Below are 27,045 nucleotides of genomic sequence, written 5' to 3' on the forward strand. Positions count from 1 at the left end.
GTTGAGTGAAATCCAATCGCTGGAAGTATGGAATACACTTACCACTCCAATTAGGAACGAACTGCTGTTGAACTTGAATTGTCCAATTTCGAACACCTATTGATTTCGGATCGAGCACAAAACTTGGGCGACAACATAATATGTTGGGAGGAGTCATTTGGGGAGTTTTGAGTGAAATCCAATCGCTAGAAGTATGGAATAGACCCACCACTCCAATTAGGAACGAACTGCCGTTGAACTTGAATTGTCCAATTTCTCACACTTGTTGATTTCGGATAGAGCCCAAAACTTGGGCAACATCATAATATGGTTGGAAGAGTCATTTGGTGAGTTTTGAGTGAAATCCAATCGCTAGAAGTATGGAATACACCAACCACTCCAATTAGGAACGAACTGTCGTTGAACTTGAATTGTCCAATTTGGAACACCTATTGATTTCGGATCGAGACCAAAACTTGGGCAACATCATAATATGGTGGTAGGAGTCATTTAGTGAGTTTTGAGTGAAATCCAATCGCTAGAAGTATGGAATACACCAACCACTCCAATTAGGAACGAACTGCCGTTGAACTTGAATTGTCCAATTTGGAACACCTATTGATTTCGGATCGAGACCAAAACTTGGGCAACATCATAATATGGTGGAAGGAGTCATTTAGTGAGTTTTGAGTGAAATCCAATCGCTAGAAGTATGGAATACACCAACCACTCCAATTAGGAACGAACTGCCGTTGATTTTGAATTGTCCAATTTCTCACACCTATTGATTTCGGATCAAGCCCCTAACTTGGGCAACAGCATAATATGGTGGGAGGAGTCATTTGGTGAGTTTTGAGTGAAATCCAATCGCTAGAAGTATGGAATACACCAACCACTCCAATTAGGAACGAACTGCCGTTGAACATGATTTGTCCAATTTGGAACACCTATTGATTTCGTATGGAACCCCAAACTTGTGCAACATCATAATATGATGGGAGGAGTCATTTCGTGAGTTTTGAGTGAAATCCAATCGCTAGAAGTACGGAATACACCAACCACTACAATTAGGAACGAACTGCCGTTGAACTTGAATTGTCCAATTTCTCACACCTATTGATTTCGTATCGAGCCCCTAACTTGGGCAACATCATAATATGGTGGGAGGAGTCATTTAGTGAGTTTTGAGTGAAATCCAATCGCTAGAAGTATGGAATACACCAACCACTCCAATTAGGAACGAACTGCCGTTGAACTTGAATTGTCCAATTCGGAAAACCTATTGATTTCGGATCGAGTCCAAAACTTGGGCAACATCATAATATGGTGGGAGGAGTCATTTGGTGAGTTTTGAGTGAAATCCAATCGCTTGAAGTATGGAATACACCAACCACTCCAATTAGGAACGAACTGCCGTTGAACCTGAATTGTCCAATTTCTCACACCTATTGATTTCGTATGGAACCCCAAACTTGTGCAACATCAAAATATGATGGGAGGAGTCATTTCGTGAGTTTTGAGTGAAATCCAATCGCTAGAGGTATGGAATACACCCACCACTCCAATTAGGAACGAACTGCCGTTGAACTTGAATTGTCCAATTTGGAACACCTATTGATTTCGGATCGAGCCCAAAACTTGGGCAACATCGTAATATGGTGGGAGGAGTCATTTGGTGAGTTTTGAGTGAAATCCAATCGCTAGAAGTATGGAATACACCAACCACTACAATTAGGAACGAACTGCCGTTGAACTTGAATTGTTCAATTTCTCACACCTATTGATTTCGGATCGAGCCCAAAACTTGGGCAACATCGTAATATGTGGGGAGGAGTCATTTGGTGAGTTTTGAGTGAAATCCAATCGCGAGAAGTATGGAATACACCAACCACTCCAATTAGGAACGAACTTCCGTTGAACTTGAATTGTCCAATTTGGAACACCTATTGATTTTGGATCGAGCCCAAAACTTGGGCAACATCGTAATATGGTGGGAGGAGTCATTTGGTGAGTTTTGAGTGAAATCCAATCGCTAGAAGTATGGAATACACCAACCACTCCAATTAGGAACAAACTGCCGTTGAACTTGAATTGTCCAATTTCTCACACCTATTGATTTCGGATCGAGACCAAAACTTGTGCAACATCATAATATGGTGGGAGGAGTCATTTAGTGAGTTTTGAGTGAAATCCAATCGCTAGAAGTATGGAATACACCAACCACTCCAATTAGGAACGAACTGCCGTTGAACTTGAATTGTCCAATTTCTCACACCAATTGATTTCGGATCAAACCCCTAACTTGGGCAACATCATAATATGATGGGAGGAGTCATTTCGTGAGTTTTTAGTGAAATCCAATCGCTAGAAGTATGGAATACACCAACCACTACAATTAGGAACGAACTGCCGTTGAACTTGAATTGTCTAATTTGGAACACCTATTGATTTCGGATCGAGACCAAAACTTGGGCAACATCAAAATATGGTGGGAGGAGTCATTTGGTGAGTTTTGAATGAAATCCAATCGCTAGAAGTATGTAATACACCAACCACTCCAATTAGGAACGAACTGCCGTTGAACTTGAATTGTCCAATTTGGAACACCTATTGATTTCGGATTGAGCCCAAAACTTGGGCAACATCATAATATGGTGGGAGGAGTCATTTGGTGAGTTTTGAGTGAAATCCAATCGCTAGAAGTACGGAATACACCAACCACTCCAATTAGGAACGAACTGCCGTTGAACTTGAATTGTCCAATTTCTCACACCTATTGATTTCGGATCGAGCCCAAAACTTGGGCAACACCATAATATGGTGGGAGGAGTCATTTGGTGAGTTTTGAGTGAAATCCAATCGCTAGAAGTATGGAATACACCAACCACTCCAATTAGGAACGAACTGCCGTTGAACTTGAATTGTCCAATTTCTCACACCTATCGATTTCGGATCGAACCCAAAACTTGGGCAACATCATAATATGGTGGGAGGAGTCATTTGGTGAGTTTTAAATGAAATCCAATCGGTAGAAGTATGTAATACACCAACCACTCCAATTAGGAACGAACTGCCGTTGAACTTGAATTGTCCAATTTGGAACACCTATTGATTTCGGATCGAGCCCAAAACTTGGGCAACATCATAATATGGTGGGAGGAGTCATTTGGTGAGTTTTGAGTGAAATTCAATCGCTAGAAGTACGGAATACATGTTGCATTCCTAAAAGGACACAAATTAATGTGCAAACAACCAATTAAAAATACCCGCAAGTGCACGAATCTATCGAAGTATAGATTATGTAAGTACGGGGTCGATCCCACGAAGAACTTGTCGGCTTCCTATAAGTTCTAATTTGAGTACATAAAGAACACTTATTTAACACACCACAAATGCACAAATGAAAGAGGGAAACTAGAAATGAGTAAAGAAGTGTAAAAGAAATGGAACAACACAAGAAAACTAGAGAAAAACACAAACAGCACTTTCTATCGCCATTTTATCACCTGTTTATCACCTGTGAACAGTGCCGTGAACAGTGAACAGTGACATGAACAGTGCCGTGAACAGTGAACAGTGACGACCGGTCGCGTGAACAGTGACGACCGGTCGTTTTTCGGCAGAGTCGAAATTTCAATAAACGTGTGATGAGCGACCGGTCGTGAACAGTAACGACCGGTCGTGAACAGTAACGACCGGTCGTTTTTGGGCAGATTCGTTTCTCTGTTTTTCAATTTCGACCTCTGTCCAGTGTTTTGCCTATAACTTTCCAACCGTATATCGAAAATTCACGTTCTTTATACGGTTGGATTCAGAACAGAAAATGCAAGAACACCTCGCGGACCAAAAGTCCAAAACAATTACGGAAACAAATAAAATTCAGTATCAAAGACACACCACGTATCAAACACACAACTCACACACACATTGGGGGGGGTTTTGATTTGTTTCAAGTGACCTATTTCTATTGCATGAAAGTAAATGGACTTTGAATTTAAATGAGAAAGGCAGAGATGAAATATCAAAGAGTGGAATTAAAAAGTAACAAACACTAGGGTTTCGGAATCCACCCTAAACAATTCTACCCAAGTTCATGAATACTCAAGTGATGAACTCTAAACGTGTTGATGAAAATGTTCGCAATCAAGGCCATGGGTCGTGGCTCAAGACGCATTGATTCTCTCTAATATACGTAAAGTGCATGGTTTGTGCTACAATACTTGTGCCCTCCCCATAACCGAACCTAGGTATGGTTCGTACTTTGATTCAATTACAAGGAGAACCCATTAAGTTCAAAGAGAATATGAACATCACAAGAATCCTAATAGCATGGTGTTTACATTAGGTATTCAAGAAACCAATTCACATGGATGATTCTTACTTCATCCATTTATTGCTTAGGATAACATGAAGATACACATAATCCCAACAATCTCAAGAAGCATGCTTTCAAAGATGATCAATCAAAGAAGAACATACATCAAGGATAGATTAATTTGGTGAATTGGAATTCATCAACAATATCTAGAAATTCATACACTCAAGCATCAAAACAAAAAGGTAATCATGTTTAGGGCTTCAACCTAAGCCCTAGCTATGGAGTTTAGTTCCTCATAATCATTTCAAACACAAATTCAAAATGAAATTAGAAAGAGTTTACAGATTTTTAGAAAATGATGAAAGCTTCAAGATCATCAATGGTGGAAGTCTTCTTCTCCACTTTTCTTGACTGCACCTTGGCTTTCTCCTAGCTCCAAGCTCCAAAATCTGCTCTCAATTGTGTAGAATCTGGAATAGCCTCATTTCCCACGATCAAAAGGCTCCCAATATCAGATTGCAATTTTGACTTCTCCTCCCTCTCTCCTCCTTTCCAGCTTTTACCTTTTAATATAAAACTACCACCTTTGATAAAGCCTTAGCCCATTGTCCCCTTGCCATGATGGAGCTTTGACTTCACAAAGATGCCAAAAGCTCAGAAAATATCTATTTTACAAATGTAATTCCTTGTTACCAAGAGTTATGGTAACAAGAAGTTAAGATGACACAAGGGAGGTAAAAGCTGGCCAAATCCGGATTTCCAGAACTGTGGTAACATGATGGATTGGTTGGATAGGCAATACTTGTCCAATGGAGCTCAAATTTGGATATGTTGTAGTTAACATCCATTGGAACAAGTCTCATGAAGATCATGACCTCATCCGAGCACCAGAGCATGTTGATCCCAGGCCAAGAAGTTGACCTACGAAAATGAACAAAAACAGAATTTATAACTAATAATGCACTTTTAGCTCATTTTCATCCCAACCAAGGCAAAATCTAAGAAAACACAAAAAGGAAGTAAAAAGCTATAAAATGTCAAGAACTAACTCAAAATAGTGGGTGAATAACATGAAAAATCATGTGTAAAAATGAACCGAACAAACTTCCCAAACTTATCTTTTGCTAGTCCTCGAGCAAAACAGAAACTAAAACAAGATTCGAAACAAAACTTTCCGAACACTTTCCAAAGAGAGAGCGACTTATGCAAATGACTTAAAAGTTTTCACAAAGAAAACTCATTTTAGACATTATTCACAAGGCAGCAAAGTTCAGAACACAACATGTTCAAAGTGTAGTAGTGTGATCGCCAAATGGAACTCATTCTCCAATTTTAGTTTTCACACAACTTCAAAAATCATACCCAGCACAAATGTAACTTCAAATCTCACCTAAGTTGTCCTCTCACAAATGAATCACTCGGAAGAGGGTTACAATGCATCACTCAATAATAGACATGAGAATAGAGTTAAACCATAAGGGACTTAACTCAAAATTAGCAAGCTGAAAAACATGCATGAATATGATCTCAAGAAGGATGCTAAACACTCAAAAGCTGAAAAATGTGTGCAAATCAACCACATGACATTTAGGATCAATTTAGGTCTTTATTATAGGTTGTAATGGGGCTAAGGGTGCAAGGTGAGTAAGAAATGAAGGATATGGATACAACAAAGTCCAAGGAACTCACAATGTAAGAGCATATAATCGTTGACTAAAAGACTTTGAAACATCACGCTTAAGATTTTCAATTTTTTTTTTTTTTTTTTTTTTTTTAGGGGTGATCAAATAGACCACAAAGCCTTGTACCTCCACTAATTATGATTCACACTCCTTCCTTCCATTCGAACAACCAAGAAACATGGAATTGGATTTGAAACCATTGCCACTTAACCACAACTTTTCTCTTTTCTTTCACCCTTTGAGTGAAGTACTCTTTTTTTTTCTTTTTTTTCTTTTTTTTTTTTTTTTTTTTGAAATGTAATAACCCTTCCGAAACTTAGCATGAAAAACATATCTAAATTAAAGCTCATGAGTTCCTTAGAAAGGTATATTCTTGTTTTTCAGGCTAAGGCTAGAAGTAAAAATTGGTTACTTGAAAGAAAAGGCTTACATACATATAGGCTCAAGGTGGTTAACAATGGAAAATCATGCTTAAGCATGCATACGGTTAGCTTGAAAGGCACAAACGGTCCAAAGAGGGCCTCAATATCATTTCTCAAATGTCATGTAATCAAATTGCACAAGAATGAGTGACTTTTAAGTGCTCAACCAAATCAATGAATAATGAGATCAAACAACAACTCGGATGTCAAGAAAATAAGAATATGTGTATAACACTCATGAATTGAAGCAAAAGGCTCAAAGCTCACATTATATGGTTATACAAGTCTAATTCATGCTTGATACAATTCTTTGGATCATGCAAATCCCTCAACTGGAGAATTATGAAACAAATGGCAAGTGCATAGAGGGTTTCAAACATATCATGCTAGAACGATGCCATTTAGTGAATAACAAATTTTTTTTTTTTTTTTTTTTTTTTTAGCATTTTCAATCAAGTCATGTAAACATTCATCACAATCTCATCGTATATGTCCGGAAAGTGACTTGAAAACAAAAAGACTCAAAACAGAAAAGAAAACAAAATAAAAGAAAGCAAGAGTTTAAGTGAAACGAAAAAGACTTGCTATCCCTTCCCAAACTTAAAAATAAACATTGTCCTCAATGTTAAAGAACTTAGGCATCAACAATGTTATAACAAGAAATAAAGGGAATAAAGCAAGTAAAAACAAGAACAAACAAGAAATACAACTACAACACGGCTGCAAAACAAAACGAAACAAAACAAAACAAAACCAAACTGAACCAAACAAAACAAAACAAAACAAGCAGAACAGTAAGCCCTAACAACAGTCCTACGCACGCCGAAATCCAACCCAAAGAAACGCACAAACCAAAATGAAAGCCCAACCCAAAGGAAAGCCCAAAAGCGAAGGAAGTATATAAAACAAAGAAACTGAGTCAGAAACACAAAGAGCGAGGACTCAGAAAAATAAAAAAAAGTGGGCCCTGATGTCTCGGCTCCTGTGAGTCACGGGATACAAAGTGAGAGACGTGCCGACAAGCAGAGGTCTCTCTCACGGTCCCAAGCCAGAATTATTGCCTTCATAGGAAGGCGTGACGACTTTCGTTTCTTGAAAGCGCTGAAAGGCGGAAATGCAATTAAAGGGGTTGGGGGACAGGTGAGGCGATAGAGGGGGATAGGCCGCAAGGGCCGCGCCAAACCAGAAGCGCAGTGGCTAGGGTTACGTAGAAACTAACTCTATAAAAGAAGAAGAGAAAGAGTTGGGGCAAAACACACAAAACTCAGAAACACACAAAAGAGAAAAGCAAGAACAAAAGAAAAGAAAGTTCAAATGGCCTCTTCCTACCCATTCTCGCTGGATCTCAACCTAGCTCAACCAACTCAGACTCAGGGCCAAGCAGTGGCACCAGTGTGGATGCCCTACTTTGCCTCAGCACGGGGGCACGTGACAGTGAATGACTCGATACTGCTGGACAACGATGTTGCCCTTGGAGTTGCTAGAAATCTAGTGACTCCCAAGGATATACGGGTGCTGGGATCAAGGGATGACAACCGGGTCGTGAGCGATGCTCTGGCACTAAGCGTGCAAAGCACAGCAACAGTCGCAAGTGTGGGTCATCGCCTAATTGCGAAGTCCCATGAGGTGGAGGTGCTAAGAGGTCAGTTGGCGGCAGAGCGAAGTATGGTTGAAGAGTGCCAGAGTATTATTAAAAGTTTAAAAACAGAAAGGGCAAGGATACTAGAGGTGAATCGACACCAGCTGGAGGCGTTGCGGGAAGAGAACAAAAATCTCTCAAAGATGGTAAGTGTTTACGCCCATGACATGAGAAAGCAGCTGGAGGACATAGACCGACCGGGAAAACGCAAGAAAACAGACCGCGAGAGTGGTTACGCTCAAGCTAAGAATGCAATCTTTGGGAGCTCGAGTGATGAGCCCCAAGAGGCTGTGCGTGAAGCCCCGGAAGTGGATAGCCAAAGGGCTAAACTCAAGGGTCCTATGGTCGAGACACCGAGCACTGGAAAAAAATGATTCTAGTGTATTATTGGTGTGCCTGTTTGTCTTTGCCTTTCGGTGAAATTTTATTTTTTTTTATTTTATTTTTTTTCAATTTCTCGTTTTCGGAAATAAAAGAAAAGAAAGTTGCAAAAGACAAAGAAGAAAAACAAAACGCACTTCCCAAACTTGAATAAAGGGAATGCGACAAACTAAAAAGAAACAAAGCACACTTCCCCAACGGAAATAAAACAAAGACGACAAACTAAAAAGAAATCAAAACACAATGCACCAGAAAACAGGGAGGGAAAGAAAGTAAAGTGAAAGCAGAAATGCTTCCCTGTTTAACTTGACTCATCCGCAAATTGCTCCGGAAATACAAAGTGGTGTCGGCTCCCCTATGAGAATAAGTCTATTTAAACCACTTCTCGGTTGAAAGAAGGAGCATCCTGCATTTCAACCTGCAAACTCAAGAAAAACCATCAAAAAGCCCAGACAAAAAAAATCAATGGCATCCCCAGATATGCTTGTTGATGACCTTAACCTTGAGTTGTCGCTTGCACCACCAAATGCCCAGATACGGGCTCCTCCAAACCCTATCTTCCCAAACTCCTCATACCATCATGGTTCGGCCTCGAACTTCTCTGAGGTGGTGCCGCGTAGGGCAGTAATGCCGGAGGGCATGACTGTCAGCAGACTGACAGTTGCAGATCATCTGCATGTGGCGCAGAGGTCTGACCAGATGGCAGTGGACGAGTCCCACAATCTAACCGTGCTCAACGCGGTCTCGGCCACAAATTTGGGCATGCGCCTACTGGCAAGAACACGAGAGTGCGGGGCACTGAGTGAGGAGGTGGCGGCCCTGAAAGCTCTGGTGGCGGACCTGCAGAAGCGGCTCTACAGTGCCAACCAGCATGTAGAGATGCTGCAAAAAAGGAATGATGATCATGTAGAGCTGCTGCAGATTCTACAAGCAAGAATAGATAGAGGCAATTAGCAGAAGCCTCAGGTGGCGCAGAATGCAACAATGAACGTGTGATTAGGAATTTTATGTATGCATTTTCAAGTTTATAAATGTAATCACATGTTATGAAATGGAATAAGCATTTGAGCCAAAGTTCAGAGTGTGCAATCATGAAGCAATCTACTTCCCAAACTTACTAACAAAATAGAAACACAAACAAATAAAAGAAAGAAAGAGTAAGAAAAACAAAGAGAAACAACAAGAAATTCGAAATTACCTTGGTTGGAAAATTGTAACCCTAACACAAAAATTAAATAAATAAAATTAAATAAAAGAAAGTTTGAGTCTAGAGAAACTCCACTTTGAAGCGATTAGGACGACAACAAACTTCTTCTATTCACCTTGGGTTGCCTCCCAAGAAGCGCTAAGTTTAAAGTCTTTTGCCGGACTTCCAACATACCATGGTCACTTAGGGGGTTTTGGCTCAATCGCCTCCTTGTGCCGAACATGAAGTTTCTTCAAATCTCTTTGCCATCTAATCAACCCATTTCGTATTCTTTTCTTTTTATGCGCATGAGTAGATTTCAAAAGCAATTTTAAGCGCTCTTCAATACGTGGATTAGATGGAGGAGGCACATATTTAGGGTCGGGTGGCCTTCTCATTTGAGTAGAAGGAGTGACATTGAACATATGATTGGTGCTTGGAACATGGATGTTCAGCTTGTCTTCCTTTAGTACTTCAAAAACAGAATATGGCATTAGATTAATTGAAGCACCGAAATCAATTAAAGGTTCCTCAAACAATTTATCACCAACTATACAAGGAATTGTGAAACTTCCTGGATCTTGCAAATTGGGAGGAAGCTTCCTTTGCAAAACAGCAGAAACCTCTTCCGTTAATGCAACAGTTTCGCATTCCTTGAGCTTGTTTGCATCCAAGGAAGGAATATTGACTTGCACTTGCTTGAAAGTTTCCAATATGTCCTTGGCATGTTGATTTTTCCTAGAACTCATCAACCTGTGAGGAAAAGGAGCATGTAAGATATCTTCATCAGTAGGTTCACGACTTACCTTCTCCTTTCTTGCCCTTCTTGCAAGTTCATGCTTTGGGATCCACTCAGGTGAAGATGCTGCTTGTTTATCTTCCCCCATGTTGATTTCATCCTTTTCCTTAAGCTCAGTCACTTGTTCAACCTGCATTTCATCAACATTGTGAATCAAATTTTTAGAACCATCAATTTCACCAATTACCTTACCAGTTCTCAAGGTAACTGCTTGAACATGCTCACGCCCATTTTGTATCACTGTTTGGCTAGACATTATCCTAGCTTCCCTTTGACTCAAATATGTGACAATTTGCCCCACTTGATTTTCTAGATTGGCAATGGCCTTAACCATTTTCTGCATGTGGGTATCATTCCTCTGCATATGGGTGTCATTCCTCTGCATGATGAAACTATCTGTGTGTCTAACCATTGAAGCAACAATTTCTTCCAAAGTTGGTCCTTGAGGTGGTTGGTGAGATTGACTAAGTGGTGGTGGATTATAATATTGGGGTTGACCATAAGGTGGACAAGTATTATGTTGGCCTTGATATGGTTGATATGACCCTTGTTGAAAATTTGGATTGTCGGTCCACCAGAAGTTTGAATTATTTCTCCACTCCGAATTGTATGTTTGTCGGAAATATTCATTCATAGGCAATTCATTATGAAATGAGCCAAAAACATTTGCTTCTTCCATCACAAATTTATTGGAGTATTCTTACATAGTAAGTTCCACAATTTCAGTTGCGGCTACAATTGGAGATGGTGGAGGTGACTCCTCGGATGTTCCTGTAGGAAAAAGAAACAAAAACAAATCAAGATAAAATGAAACAACAATCAATAAACAAAAATAAAACTAAGTACTCTAAACATACTCAAACAAAACAAATAAGCAACCGTGCCAGTTCCCCGGCAACGGCGCCAAAAATTGTTGCATTCCTAAAAGGACACAAATTAATGTGCAAACAACCAATTAAAAATACCCGCAAGTGCACGAATCTATCGAAGTATAGATTATGTAAGTACGGGGTCGATCCCACGAAGAACTTGTCGGCTTCCTATAAGTTCTAATTTGAGTACATAAAGAACACTTATTTAACACACCACAAATGCACAAATGAAAGAGGGAAACTAGAAATGAGTAAAGAAGTGTAAAAGAAATGGAACAACACAAGAAAACTAGAGAAAAACACAAACAGCACTTTCTATCGCCATTTTATCACCTGTTTATCACCTGTGAACAGTGCCGTGAACAGTGAACAGTGACGACCGGTCGCGTGAACAGTGACGACCGGTCGCGTGAACAGTGACGACCGGTCGTTTTTCGGCAGAGTCGAAATTTCAATAAACGTGTGATGAGCGACCGGTCGTGAACAGTAACGACCGGTCGTGAACAGTAACGACCGGTCGTGAACAGTAACGACCGGTCGTTTTTGGGCAGATTCGTTTCTCTGTTTTTCAATTTCGACCTCTGTCCAGTGTTTTGCCTATAACTTTCCAACCGTACGTCGAAAATTCACGTTCTTTATACGGTTGGATTCAGAACAGAAAATGCAAGAACACAGCGCGGACCAAAAGTCCAAAACAATTACGGAAACAAATAAAATTCAGTATCAAAGACACACCACGTATCAAACACACAACTCACACACACATTGGGGGGGGTTTTGATTTGTTTCAAGTGACCTATTTCTATTGCATGAAAGTAAATGGACTTTGAATTTAAATGAGAAAGGCAGAGATGAAATATCAAAGAGTGGAATTAAAAAGTAACAAACACTAGGGTTTCGGAATCCACCCTAAACAATTCTACCCAAGTTCATGAATACTCAAGTGATGAACTCTAAACGTGTTGATGAAAATGTTCGCAATCAAGGCCATGGGTCGTGGCTCAAGACGCATTGATTCTCTCTAATATACGTAAAGTGCATGGTTTGTGCTACAATACTTGTGCCCTCCCCATAACCGAACCTAGGTATGGTTCGTACTTTGATTCAATTACAAGGAGAACCCATTAAGTTCAAAGAGAATATGAACATCACAAGAATCCTAATAGCATGGTGTTTACATTAGGTATTCAAGAAACCAATTCACATGGATGATTCTTACTTCATCCATTTATTGCTTAGGATAACATGAAGATACACATAATCCCAACAATCTCAAGAAGCATGCTTTCAAAGATGATCAATCAAAGAAGAACATACATCAAGGATAGATTAATTTGGTGAATTGGAATTCATCAACAATATCTAGAAATTCATACACTCAAGCATCAAAACAAAAAGGTAATCATGTTTAGGGCTTCAACCTAAGCCCTAGCTATGGAGTTTAGTTCCTCATAATCATTTCAAACACAAATTCAAAATGAAATTAGAAAGAGTTTACAGATTTTCAGAAAATGATGAAAGCTTCAAGATCATCAATGGTGGAAGTCTTCTTCTCCACTTTTCTTGACTGCACCTTGGCTTTCTCCTAGCTCCAAGCTCCAAAATCTGCTCTCAATTGTGTAGAATCTGGAATAGCCTCATTTCCCACGATCAAAAGGCTCCCAATATCAGATTGCAATTTTGACTTCTCCTCCCTCTCTCCTCCTTTCCAGCTTTTACCTTTTAATATAAAACTACCACCTTTGATAAAGCCTTAGCCCATTGTCCCCTTGCCATGATGGAGCTTTGACTTCACAAAGATGCCAAAAGCTCAGAAAATATCTATTTTACAAATGTAATTCCTTGTTACCAAGAGTTATGGTAACAAGAAGTTAAGATGACACAAGGGAGGTAAAAGCTGGCCAAATCCGGATTTCCAGAACTGTGGTAACATGATGGATTGGTTGGATAGGCAATACTTGTCCAATGGAGCTCAAATTTGGATATGTTGTAGTTAACATCCATTGGAACAAGTCTCATGAAGATCATGACCTCATCCGAGCACCAGAGCATGTTGATCCCAGGCCAAGAAGTTGACCTACGAAAATGAACAAAAACAGAATTTATAACTAATAATGCACTTTTAGCTCATTTTCATCCCAACCAAGGCAAAATCTAAGAAAACACAAAAAGGAAGTAAAAAGCTATAAAATGTCAAGAACTAACTCAAAATAGTGGGTGAATAACATGAAAAATCATGTGTAAAAATGAACCGAACAATACACCAACCACTCCAATTAGGAACGAACTGCCGTTGAACTTGAATTGTCCAATTTGGAACACCTATTGATTTCGGATTGAGCCCAAAACTTGGGCAACATCATAATATGGTGGGAGGAGTCATTTGGTGAGTTTTGAGTGAAATCCAATCGCTAGAAGTACGGAATACACCAACCACTCCAATTAGGAACGAACTGCCGTTGAACTTGAATTGTCCAATTTCTCACACCTATTGATTTCGGATCGAGCCCAAAACTTGGGCAACACCATAATATGGTGGGAGGAGTCATTTGGTGAGTTTTGAGTGAAATCCAATCGCTAGAAGTATGGAATACACCAACCACTCCAATTAGGAACGAACTGCCGTTGAACTTCAATTGTCCAATTTCTCACACCTATCGATTTCGGATCGAGCCCAAAACTTGGGCAACATCATAATATGGTGGGAGGAGTCATTTGGTGAGTTTTGAGTGAAATCCAATCGCTAGAAGTACGGAATACACCAACCACTCCAATTAGGAACGAACTGCCGTTGAACTTGAATTGTCCAATTTGGAACACCTATTGATTTCGGATCGAGCCCAAAACTTGGGCAACATCATAATATGGTGGGAGGAGTCATTTGGTGAGTTTTGAGTGAAATCCAATCGCTAGAAGTATGGAATACACCAACCACTCCAATTAGGAACGAACTGCCGTTGAACTTGAATTGTCCAATTTGGAACACCTATTGATTTCGGATCGAGCCCAAAACTTGGGCAACATCATAATATGGTGGGAGGAGTCATTTGGTGAGTTTTGAGTGAAATCCAATCACTAGAAGTCTGGAATACAACAACCACTCCAATTAGGAATGAACTGCCGTTGAACTTGAATTGTCCAATTTGGAACACCTATTGATTTCGGATCGAGCGCAAAACTTGGGCAACATCATAATATGGTGGGAGGAGTCATTTGGTGAGTTTTGTGTGAAATCCAATCACTAGAAGTCTGGAATACAACAACCACTCCAATTAGGAATGAACTGCCGTTGAACTTGAATTGTTCAATTTGGAACACCTATTGATTTCGGATCGAGCGCAAAACTTGGGCAACATCATAATATGGTGGGAGGAGTCATTTGGTGAGTTTTGAGTGAAATCCAATCGCTAGAAGTATGGAATACACCAACCACTCCAATTAGGAACGAACTGCCGTTGAACCTGAATTGTCCAATTCCTCACACCTATTGATTTCGAATCGAGCCCAAAACTTGGGCAACATCATAATATGGTGGGAGGAGTCATTTGGTGAGTTTTGAGTGAAATCCAATCGCTAGAAGTATGTAATACACCAACCACTCCAATTAGGAACGAACTGCCGTTGAACTTGAATTGTCCAGTTTGGAACACCTATTGATTTCGGATCAAGCCCAAAACTTGGGCAACGTCATAATGTGGTGGGAGGAGTCATTTGGTGAGTTTTAAGTGAAATCCAATCGCGAGAAGTATGAAATACACCAACCACTCCAATTAGGAACGAACTGCCGTTGAACTTGAATTGTCCAATTTGGAACACCTATTGATTTCGGATCGAGCCCAAAACTTGGGCAACATCGTAATATGGTGGGAGGAGTCATTTGGTGAGTTTTGAGTGAAATACAATCGCTAGAAGTATGGAATACACCAACCACTACAATTAGGAACGAACTGCCGTTGAACTTAAATTGTCCAATTTCTCACACCTGTTGATTTCGGATCGAGCCGAAAACTTGGGCAACATCATAATATGGTGGGAGGACTCGTTTGGTGAGTTTTCAGTGAAATCCAATTGCTAGAAGTATGGAATACACCAACCACTCCAACTAGGAACGAACTGCCGTTGAACTTGAATTGTCCAATTTCTCACACCTATTGATTTCGGATCGAGCCCAAAACTTGGGCAACATCATAATATGGTGGGAGGAGTCAATTGGTGAGTTTTGAGTGAAATCCAATCGCTAGAAGTATGTAATACACCAACCACTCCAATTAGGAACGAACTGCCGTTGAACTTGAATTGTCCAATTTGGAACACCTATTGATTTCGGATCAAGCCCAAAACTTGGGCAACATCATAATGTGGTGGGAGGAGTCATTTGGTGAGTTTTAAGTGAAATCCAATCGCGAGAAGTATGGAATACACCAACCACTCCAATTAGGAACGAACTGCCGTTGAACTTGAATTGTCCAATTTGGAACACCTATTGATTTCGGATCGAGCCCAAAACTTGGGCAACATCGTAATATGGTGGGAGGAGTCATTTGGTGAGTTTTGAGTGAAATACAATCGCTAGAAGTATGGAATACACCAACCACTCCAATTAGGAACGAACTGCCGTTGAACTTGAATTGTCCAATTTCTCACACCTGTTGATTTCGGATCGAGCCCAAAACTTGAGCAACATCATAATATGGTGGGGGGAGTCATTTGGTGAGTTTTGAGTGAAATCCAATCGCTAGAAGTACGGAATACACCAAGCACTCCAATTAGGAACGAACTGCCGTTGAACTTGAATTGTCCAATTTCTCACACCTATTGATTTCGGATGGAACCGCAAACTTGTGCAACATCATAATATGGTGGGAGTAGTCATTTCGTGAGTTTTGAGTGAAATCCAATCGCTAGAAGTATGGAATACACAAACAACTCCAATTAGGAACGAACTGCCGTTGAACTTAAATTGTCCAATTTCTCACACCTATTGTGTTCGTATCGAGCCCAAAACTTGGGCAACATCATAATATGGTGGGAGGAGTCATTTGGTGAGTTTTGAGTGAAATCCAATCGCTAGAAGTATGGAATACACCAACCACTCCAATTAGGAACGAACTGCCGTTGAACTTGAATTGTCCAATTTGGAACACCTATTGATTTCGGATCGAGCCCAAAACTTGGGCAACATCATAATATGGTGGGAGGAGTCATTTGGTGAGTTTTGAGTGAAATCCAATCACTAGAAGTCTGGAATACAACAACCACTCCAATTAGGAATGAACTGCCGTTGAACTTGAATTGTCCAATTTGGAACACCTATTGAATTCGGATCGAGCGTAAAACTTGGGCAACATCATATTATGGTGGGAGGAGTCATTTGGTGGGTTTTGAGGGAAATCCAATCACTAGAAGTCTGGAATACAACAACCACTCCAATTAGGAATGAACTGCCGTTGAACTTGAATTGTCCAATTTTGAACACCTATTGATTTCCGATCGAGCGCAAAACTTGGGCAACATCATAATATGGTGGGAGGAGTCATTTGGTGAGTTTTGAGGGAAATCCAATCACTAGAAGTCTGGAATACAACAACCACTCCAATTAGGAATGAACTGCCGTTGAACTTGAATTGTTCAATTTCTCACACCTATTGATTTCGGATCGAGCCCAAAACTTGGGCAACATCATAATATGGTGGGAGGAGTCATTTGGTGAGTTTTGAGTGAAATCCAATCGCTAGAAGTACGGAATACACCAACCACTCCAATTAGGAACGAACTGCCGTTGAACTTGAATTGTCCAATTTCTCACACCTATTGATTTCGGATCGAGCCCCTAACTTGGGCAACAACATAATATGGTGGGAGGAGTCCTTTGGTGAGTTTTGAGTGAAATCCAATCGCTAGAAGTATGGAATACACCAACCACTCCAATTAGGAATGAACTGCCGTTGAACCTGAATTGTCCAATTTGGAACACCTATTGATTTCGTACAGAACCCCAAACTTGTGCAACATCATAATATGATGGGAGGAGTCATTTCGTGAGTTTTGAGTGAAATCCAATCGCTAGAAGTATGGAATACACCAACCACTCCAATTAGGAACGAACTGCCGTTGAACTTGAATTGTGCAATTTCTCACACCTATTGATTTTGGATCGAGCCCAAAACTTGGGCAACATCATAATATGGTGGGAGGAGTCATTTCGTTAGTTTTGAGTGAAATCCAATCGCTAGAAGTATGGAATACACCAACAACTCCAATTAGGAACGAACTGCCGTTGAACTTGAATTGTCTAATTTGGAACACCTATTGATTTCGGATTGAGACCAAAACTTGGGCAACATCATAATATGGTGGGAGGAGTCATGCAGTGAGTTTTGAGTGAAATCCAATCGCTAGAAGTATGGAATACACCAACCACTCCAATTTCGAACGAACTGCCGTTGAACTTGAATTGTCCAATTTCTCACACCTATTGATTTCGGATCGAGCCCAAAACTTGGGCAACATCATAATATGGTGGGAGGAGTCATTTGGTGAGTTTTGAGTGAAATCCAATCGCTAGAAGTACGGAATACACCAACAACTCCAATTAGGAACGAACTGCCATTGAACTTAAATTGTCCAATTTCTCACACCTATTGAGTTCGGATCGAGCCCAAAACTTGGGCAACATCATAATATGGTGGGAGGAGTCATTTGGTGAGTTTTGAGTGAAATCCAATCGCTAGAAGTATGGAATACACCAACCACTCCAATTAGGAACGAACTGCCGTTGAACTTGAATTGTCCAATTTGGAACACATATTGATTTCGGATCGCGACCAAAACTTGGGCAACATCATAATATGGTGGGAGGAGTCATTTAGTGAGTTTTGAGTGAAATCCAATCGCTAGAAGTATGGAATACACCAACCACTCCAATTAGGAACGAACTGCCGTTGAACCTGAATTGTCCAATTTCTCAAACCTATTGATTTCGTATGGAACCCCAAACTTGCGCAACATCATAATATGGTGGGAGGAGTCATTTGGTGAGTTTTGGGTGAAATCCAATCGCTAGAAGTACGGAATACACCAACCACTCCAATTAGGAACGAACTGCCGTTGAACCTGAATTGTCCAATTTCTCACACCTATTGATTTCGTATGGAACCCCAAACTTGTGCAACATCATAATATGGTGGGAGGAGTCATTTGGTGAGTTTTGAGTGAAATCCAATCGCTAGAAGTACGGAATACACCAACAACTCCAATTAGGAACGAACTGCCATTGAACTTAAATTGTCCAATTTCTCACACCTATTGAGTTCGGATCGAGCCCAAAACTTGGGCAACATCATAATATGGTGGGAGGAGTCATTTGGTGAGTTTTGAGTGAAATCCAATCGCTAGAAGTATGGAATACACCAACCACTCCAATTAGGAACGAACTGCCGTTGAACTTGAATTGTCCAATTTGGAACACTTATTGATTTCGGATCGCGACCAAAACTTGGGCAACATCATAATATGGAGGGAGGAGTGATTTAGTGAGTTTTGAGTGAAATCCAATCGCTAGAAGTATGGAATACACCAACCACTCCAATTAGGAACGAACTGCCGTTGAACCTGAATTGTCCAATTTCTCACACCTATTGATTTCGTATGGAACCCCAAACTTGTGCAACATCATAATATGGTGGGAGGAGCCATTTGGTGAGTTTTGAGTGAAATCCAATCGCTAGAAGTACGGAATACACCAACCACTCCAATTAGGAACGAACTGCCGTTGAACTTGAATTGTCCAATATCTCACACCTATTGATTTCGGATCGAGCCCAAAACTTGGGCAACATCATAATATGGTGGGAGGAGTCATTTGGTGAGTTTTGAGTGAAATCCAATCGCGAGAAGTATGGAATACACCAACCAGTCCAATTAGGAACGAACTGCCGTTGAACTTGAATTGTCCAATTTGGAACACCTATTGATTTCGGATCGAGCCCAATACTTGGGCAACATCATAGTATGGTGGGAGGAGTCATTTGGTGAGTTTTGAGTGAAATCCAATCGCTAGAAGTATGGAATACACCAACCACTCCAATTAAGAACGAACTGCCGTTGAACTTGAATTGTTCAATTTCTCACACCTATTGATTTCGGATCGAGCCCAAAACTTGGGCAACATCATAATATCTTGGGAGGAGTCATTTGGTGAGTTTTGAGTGAAACCCAATCGCTAGAAGTGTGGAATACACCAACCATTTCAATTAGGAACGAACTGCCGTTGAACTTGAATTGTCCAATTTCCGACACCTATTGATTTCGGATCGAGCCCAAAACTCGGGCAACATCATAATATGGTGGGAGGAGTCATTTGGTGAGTTTTGAGTGAAATCCAATCGCTAGAAGTATGGAATACACCAACAACTTCAATTAGGAACGAACTGCCGTTGAACTTGAATTGTCTAATTTGGAACACCTATTGATTTCGGATCGAGACCAAAACTTGGGCAACATCATAATATGGAGGGAGGAGTCATGCAGTGAGTTTTGAGTGAAATCCAATCGCTAGAAGTATGGAATACACCAACCACTCCAATTTGGAACGAACTGCCGTTGAACTTGAATTGTCCAATTTCTCACACCTATTGATTTCGGATCGAGCCCAAAACTTGGGCAACATCATAATATGGTGGGAGGAGTCATTTGGTGAGTTTTGAGTGAAATCCAATCGCTAGAAGTACGGAATACACCAACAACTCCAATTAGGAACGAACTGCCATTGAACTTAAATTGTCCAATTTCTCACACCTATTGAGTTCGGATCGAGCCCAAAACTTGGGCAACATCATAATATGGTGGGAGGAGTCATTTGGTGAGTTTTGAGTGAAATCCAATCGCTAGAAGTATGGAATACACCAACCACTCCAATTAGGAAAGAACTGCCGTTGAACTTGAATTGTCCAATTTGGAACACATATTGCTTTCGGATCGCGACCAAAACTTGGGCAACATCATAATATGGTGGGAGGAGTCATTTAGTGAGTTTTGAGTGAAATCCAATCGCTAGAAGTATGGAATACACCAACCACTCCAATTAGGAACGAACTGCCGTTGAACCTGAATTGTCCAATTTCTCATACCTATTGATTTCGTATGGAACCCCAAACTTGTGCAACATCATAATATGGTGGGAGGAGTCATTTGGTGAGTTTTGAGTGAAATCCAATCGCTAGAAGTACGGAATACACCTACAACTGCAATTAGGAACGAACTGCCATTGAACTTAAATTGTCCAATTTCTCAAACCTATTGAGTTCGGATCGAGCCCAAAACTTGGGCAACATCATAATATGGTGGGAGGAGTCATTTGGTGAGTTTTGAGTGAAATCCAATCGCTAGAAGTATGGAATACACCAACCACTCCAATTAGGAACGAACTGCCGTTGAATTTGAACTGTCCAATTTCTCACACCTATTAATTTCGGATCGAGCCCCAAACTTGGGCAACATCATAATATGGTGGGAGGAGTCATTTGGTGCGTTTTGAGTGAAATCCAATCGCTAGAAGTATGGAATACACCAACCACTCCTATTAGGAACGAACTGCCGTTGAACTTGAATTGTCCAATCTGGAACACCTATTGATTTCGGATCGAGACCAAAACTTGGGCAACATCATAATATGGTCGGAGGAGTCGTTTCGTGAGTTTTGAGTGACATCCATTCGCTAGAAGTATGGAATACACCAACCACTCCAATTAGGAACGAACTGCCGTTGAACTTGAATTGTCTAATTTGGAACACCTATTGATTTCGGATCGAGCCCCAAACTTGGGCAACAACATAATATGGTGGGAGGAGTCATTTAGTTAGTTTTGTGTGAAATCCAATCGCTAGGAGTATGGAATACACCAACCACTCCAATTAGGAAAGAACTGCCGTTGAACATGAATTGTCCAATTTCTCACACCTATTGATTTCGGATCGAGCCCCAAACTTGGGCAACATCATAATATGGTGGGAGGAGTCATTTGGTGAGTTTTGAGTGAAATCCAATCGCTTGAAGTATGGAATACACCAACCACTCCAGTTAGGAACGAACTGCCGTTGAACTTGAATTGTCTAATTTGGAACACCTATTGATTTCGGTTCGAGACCAAAACTTGGGCAACATCATAATATGGTGGGAGGAGTCACTTGGTGAGTTTTGAGTGAAATCCAATCGCTAGAAGTATGGAATACACTAACCATTCCAATTAGGAACGAACTTCCGTTGAACTTCAATTGTCCAATTTCTCACATCTATTGATTTCGGATCGATCGCCAAACTTGGGCAACAACATAATATGGCGGGAGGAGTCATTTGGTGAGTTTTGAGTGAAATCCAATCGCTAGAAGTATGGAATACACCAACCACTCCAATTAGGAACGAACTGCCGTTGAACTTGAATTGTCCAATTTCGCACACCAATTGATTGCGGATCGAGCCCTAAACTTGGGCAACATCATAATATGGTGGGAGGAGTCATTTGGTGAGTTTTGAGTGAAATCCAATCGCTAGAAGTATGGAATACACCAACCACTCCAATTAGGAATGAACTGCCGTTGAAATTGAATTGTACAATTTCGAACACCTATTGATTGCGGATCGAGCCCAAAACTTGGGCAACAACATAATATGGTGGGAGGAGTCATTTGGTGAGTTTTGAGTGAAATCCAATCGCTAGAAGTATGGAATACACCAACCACTCCAATTAGGAACGAACTGCCGTTGAACTTGAATTGTCCAATTTCGAACACCTATTGATTTCGGATCGTGCCCAAAACTTGGGAAACATCATAATATGGTGGGAGGAGTCATTTGGTGAGTTTTGAGTGAAATCCAATCGCTAGAAGTATGGAATACACCAACCACTCCAATTAGGAACGAAATGCCGTTGAACTTGAATTGTCCAATTTCTCACACCTATTGATTTCGGATCGAGCCCCAAACTTGGGCAACATCATAATATGGTGGGCGGAGTCATTTGGTGAGTTGTGAGTGAAATCCAATCGCTAGAAGTATGGAATACACCAACCACTCCAATTAGGAACGAAATGCCGTTGAACTTGAATTGTCCAATTTCTCACACCTATTGATTTCGGATCGAGCCCCAAACTTGGGCAACATCATAATATGGTGGGAGGAGTCATTTGGGGAGTTTTGAGTGAAATCCAATCGCTAGAAGTATGGAATATACCAACCAGTCCAATTAGAAACGAACTGCCGTTGAACCTGAATCGACCAATGTGGAACACCTATTGATTTCGTATGGAACCCCAAACTTGTGCAACATCATAATATGATGGGAGGAGTCATTTGGTGAGTTTTGAGTGAAATCCAATCGCTAGAAGTATGGAATACACCAACCACTCCAGTTAGGAACGAACTGCCATTGAACTTAAATTGTCCAATTTCTCACACCTATTGAGTTCGGATCGAGCCCAAAACTTAGGCAACATCATAATATGGCGGGAGGAGTCATTTGGTGAGTTTTGAGTGAAATCCAATCGCTAGAAGTATGGAATACACCAACCACTCCAATTAGGAACGAACTGTCTTTGAACTTGAATTGTCCAATTTCTCATACCTATTGATTTTGGATCGAGCCCAAAACTTGGGCAACATCATAATATGGTGGGAGGAGTCATTTGGTGAGTTTTGAGTGAAATCCAATCGCTAGAAGTATGGAATACACCAACCACTCCAATTAGGAACGAACTGCCGTTGAACCTGAATTGTCCAATTTATCACACCTATTGATTTCGTATGGAACCCCGAACTTGTGCAACATCATAATATGATGGGAGGAGTAATTTGGTGAGTTTTGAGTGAAATCCAATCGGTAGAAGTATGGAATACACCAACCACTCCAATTAGGAACGAACTGCCGTTGAACTTGAATTGTCCAATTTCTAACACCTATTGATTTCGTATGGAACCCTAAACTTGTGCAACATCATAATATGATGGGAGGAGTCATTTGGTGAGTTTTGAGTGAAATCCAATCGCTAGAAGTACGGAATACACCAACCACTCCAGTTAGTTACGAACTGTCGTTGAACTTAAATTGTCCAATTTCTCACACCTATTGAGTTCGGATCGAGCCCAAAACTTGGGCAACATCATAATATGGCGGGAGGAGTCATTTGGTGAGTTTTGAGTGAAATCCAATCTCTAGAAGTATGGAATACACCAACCACTCCAATTAGGAACGAACTGCCGTTGAACTTGAATTGCCCAATTTCTCACACCTATTGATTTCGGATGGAACACCAAACTTGGGCAACATCATAATATGGTGGGAGGAGTCATTTGGTGAGTTTTGAGTGAAATCCAATCGCTAGAAGTATGGAATACACCAACCACTCCAATTCGAAACAAACTGCCGTTGAACTTAAATTGTCCAATTTGGAACACCTATTGATTTTGGATCGAGCCCCAAACTTGGGCAACATCATAATATGGTGGGAGGAGTCATTTGGTGAGTTTTCAGTGAAATCCAATTGCTAGAAGTATGTAATACACCAACCACTCCAATTAGGAACGAACTGCCGTTGAACTTGAATTGTCCAATTTGGAACACCTATTGATTCCGGATCGATCCCAAAATTTGGGCAACATCATAATATGGTGGGAGGAGTCATTTGGTGAGTTTTGAGTGAAATCCAATCGCTAGAAGTATGGAATACACCAACCACTCCAGTTAGGAACGAACTGCCGTTGAACTTGAATTGTCCAATTTGGAACACCTATTGATTTCGGATCGACCCCAAAATTTGGGCAACGTCATAATATGGTGGGAGTAGTCATTTGGTGAGTTTTGAGTGAAATCCAATCGCTAGAAGTATGGAATACACCAACCACTCCAATTAGGAACGAACTGCCGTTGAACTTGAATTGTCCAATTTGGAACACCTATTGATTTCGGATCGATCCCAAAACTTGGGCAACATCATAATATGGTGGGAGGAGTCATTTGTGAGTTTTGATTGAAATCCAATCGCTAGAAGTATGGAATACACCAACCACTCCAATTAGGAACGAACTTCCCTTGAACTTGAACTGTCCAATTTCTCACACCTATTGATTTCGGACCGAGCCCCAAACTTGGGCAACATCATAATATGGTGGGAGGAGTCATTTGGTCAGTTTTGAGTGAAATCCAATCGTTAGAAGTATGGAATACACCAACCACTCCAATTAGGAACGAATTGCCGTTGAACCTGAATTGTCCAATTTCTCACACCTATTGATATCGGATCGAGCCCAAAACTTGGGCAACATCATAATATGTTGGGAGGAGTCATTTGGTGAGTTTTGAGTGAAATCCAATCGCTAGAAGTATGGAATACACCAACCACTCCAATTAGGAACGAACTGCCGTTGAACTTGAATTGCCAATTTGGAACAACTATTGATTTCGGATCGAGCCCAAAACTTGGGCAACATCATAATATGGTGGGAGGAGTCATTTGGTGAGTTTTGAGTGAAATCCAATCGCTAGAAATATGGAATACACCAACCACTCCAATTAGGAAAGAACTGCCGTTGAACTTGAATTGTCCAATTTGGAAAACCTATTGATTTCGGATCGAGCCCAAAACTTGTGCAACATCATAATATGATTGGCGGAGTCATTTGGTGAGTTTTGAGTGAAATCCAATCGCTAGAAGTATGGAATACACCAACCACTCCAATTAGGAACGAACTGCCGTTGAACTGGAAATGTCCAATTTCTCACACCTATTGATTTCGGATCGGGCCCAAAAGTTGGGCAACATCATAATATGGTGGGAGGACTCATTTGGTGAGTTTTGAGTGAAATCCAATCGCTAGAAATATGGAATACACCAACCACTCCAATTAGGAAAGAACTGCCGTTGAACTTGAATTGTCCAATTTGGAAAACCTATTGATTTCGGATCGAGCCCAAAACTTGTGCAACATCATAATATGATTGGCGGAGTCATTTGGTGAGTTTTGAGTGAAATCCAATCGCTAGAAGTATGGAATACACCAACCACTCCAATTAGGAACAAACTGCCGTTCAACTTGAATTGTCCAATTTCTCACACCTATTGATTTCGGATGGAACACCAAACTTGTGCAACAACATAATATGGTGGGAGGATTTATTTGGTGAGTTTTGAGTGAAATCCAATCGCTAGAAGTATGTAATACACCAACAATTCCAATTAGGAACGAACTGTCGTTGAACTTGAATTGTCCAATTTCTCACACCTATTGATTTCGGATAGAGCCCAAAACTTGGGCAACATCATAACATGGTGGGAGGAGTCATTTGGGAAGTTTTGAGTGAAATCCATTCGCTAGAAGTATGGAATACACCAACCCCTCTAATTAGGAACGAACAGCCGTTGAACTTGAATTGTCCAATTTCTCACACCTATTGATTTCGGATCGAGCCCAAAACTTGGGCAACATCATAATGTGGTGTGGGGACTCATTTGGTGAGTTTTGAGTGAAATCCAAACGCTAGAAGTATGGAATACACCAACTACTCCAGTAAGGAATGAACTGCCGTTGAACTTGAATTGTCCAATTTGGAACACCTATTGATTTCAGATCGAGCCCAAAACTTGGGCAGCATCATAATATGGGGGGAGGAGTCATTTGGTGAGTTTTGAGTGAAATCCAATCGCTAGACGTATGGAATACACCAACCACTCCAGTTAGGAACGAAATGCCGTTGAACTTGAATTGTCCAATTTCGAACACCTATTGATTTCGGATCGAGCCCAAAACTTGGGCAACATCATAATATGGTGGGAGGAGTCATTTGGTGAGTTTTGAGTGAAATCCAATCGCTAAAAGTATGGAATACACCAACCACTCCAATTAGGAACGAACTGCCGTTGAACTTGAATTGTCCAATTTCTCACACCTATTGATTTCGGATCGAGCCCAAAACTTGGGCAAAATCAAAATACGGTGGGAGGAGTCATTTGGTGAGTTTTGAGTGAAATCCAATCGCTAGAAGTATGGAATACACCAAGCACTACAATTAGGAACGAATTGCCGTTGAACTTGAATTTTCCAATTTCTCACACCTATTGATTTCGGATCGAGCCCAAAACTTGGGCAACATCATAATATGGAGGGAGGAGTCATTTGGTTTGTTTTGAGTGAAATCCAATCGCTAGAAGTATGGAATACACCAACCACTCCATTTAGGAACGAACTGCCGTTGAACCTGAATTGTCCAATTTCTCACACCTATTGATTTCGGATCGAGCCCCAAACTTGGGCAACATCATAATATGGTGGGAGGAGTCATTTGGTGAGTTTTGAGTGAAATCCAATCGCTAGAAGTATGGAATACACCAACCACTCCAGTTTGGAACGAACTGCCGTTGAACTTGAATTGTCCAATTTCGAACACCTATTGATTTCGGATCGAGCCCAAAACTTGGGCAACATCATAATATGGTGGGAGGAGTCATTTGGTGAGTTTTGAGTGAAATCCAATCGCTAGAAGTATGGAATACACCAACCACTCCAGTTTGGAACGAACTTCCATTGAACTTGAATTGTCCAATTTCGAACACCTATTGAATACGGATCGAGCCCAAAACTTGGGCAACATCATAATATGGTGGGAGGAGTCATTTGGTGAGTTTTGAGTGAATTCCAATGCTAGAAGTATGGAATACACCAACCCCTCCAATTAGGAACGAACTGCCGTTGAACTTGAATTGTCCAATTTCTCAAACCT

The sequence above is a fragment of the Prunus avium genome, chromosome 8 (assembly GCF_965620075.1).
Source record: "Prunus avium chromosome 8, drPruAviu1.hap1.1, whole genome shotgun sequence".
NCBI lineage: Eukaryota > Viridiplantae > Streptophyta > Magnoliopsida > Rosales > Rosaceae > Prunus > Prunus avium.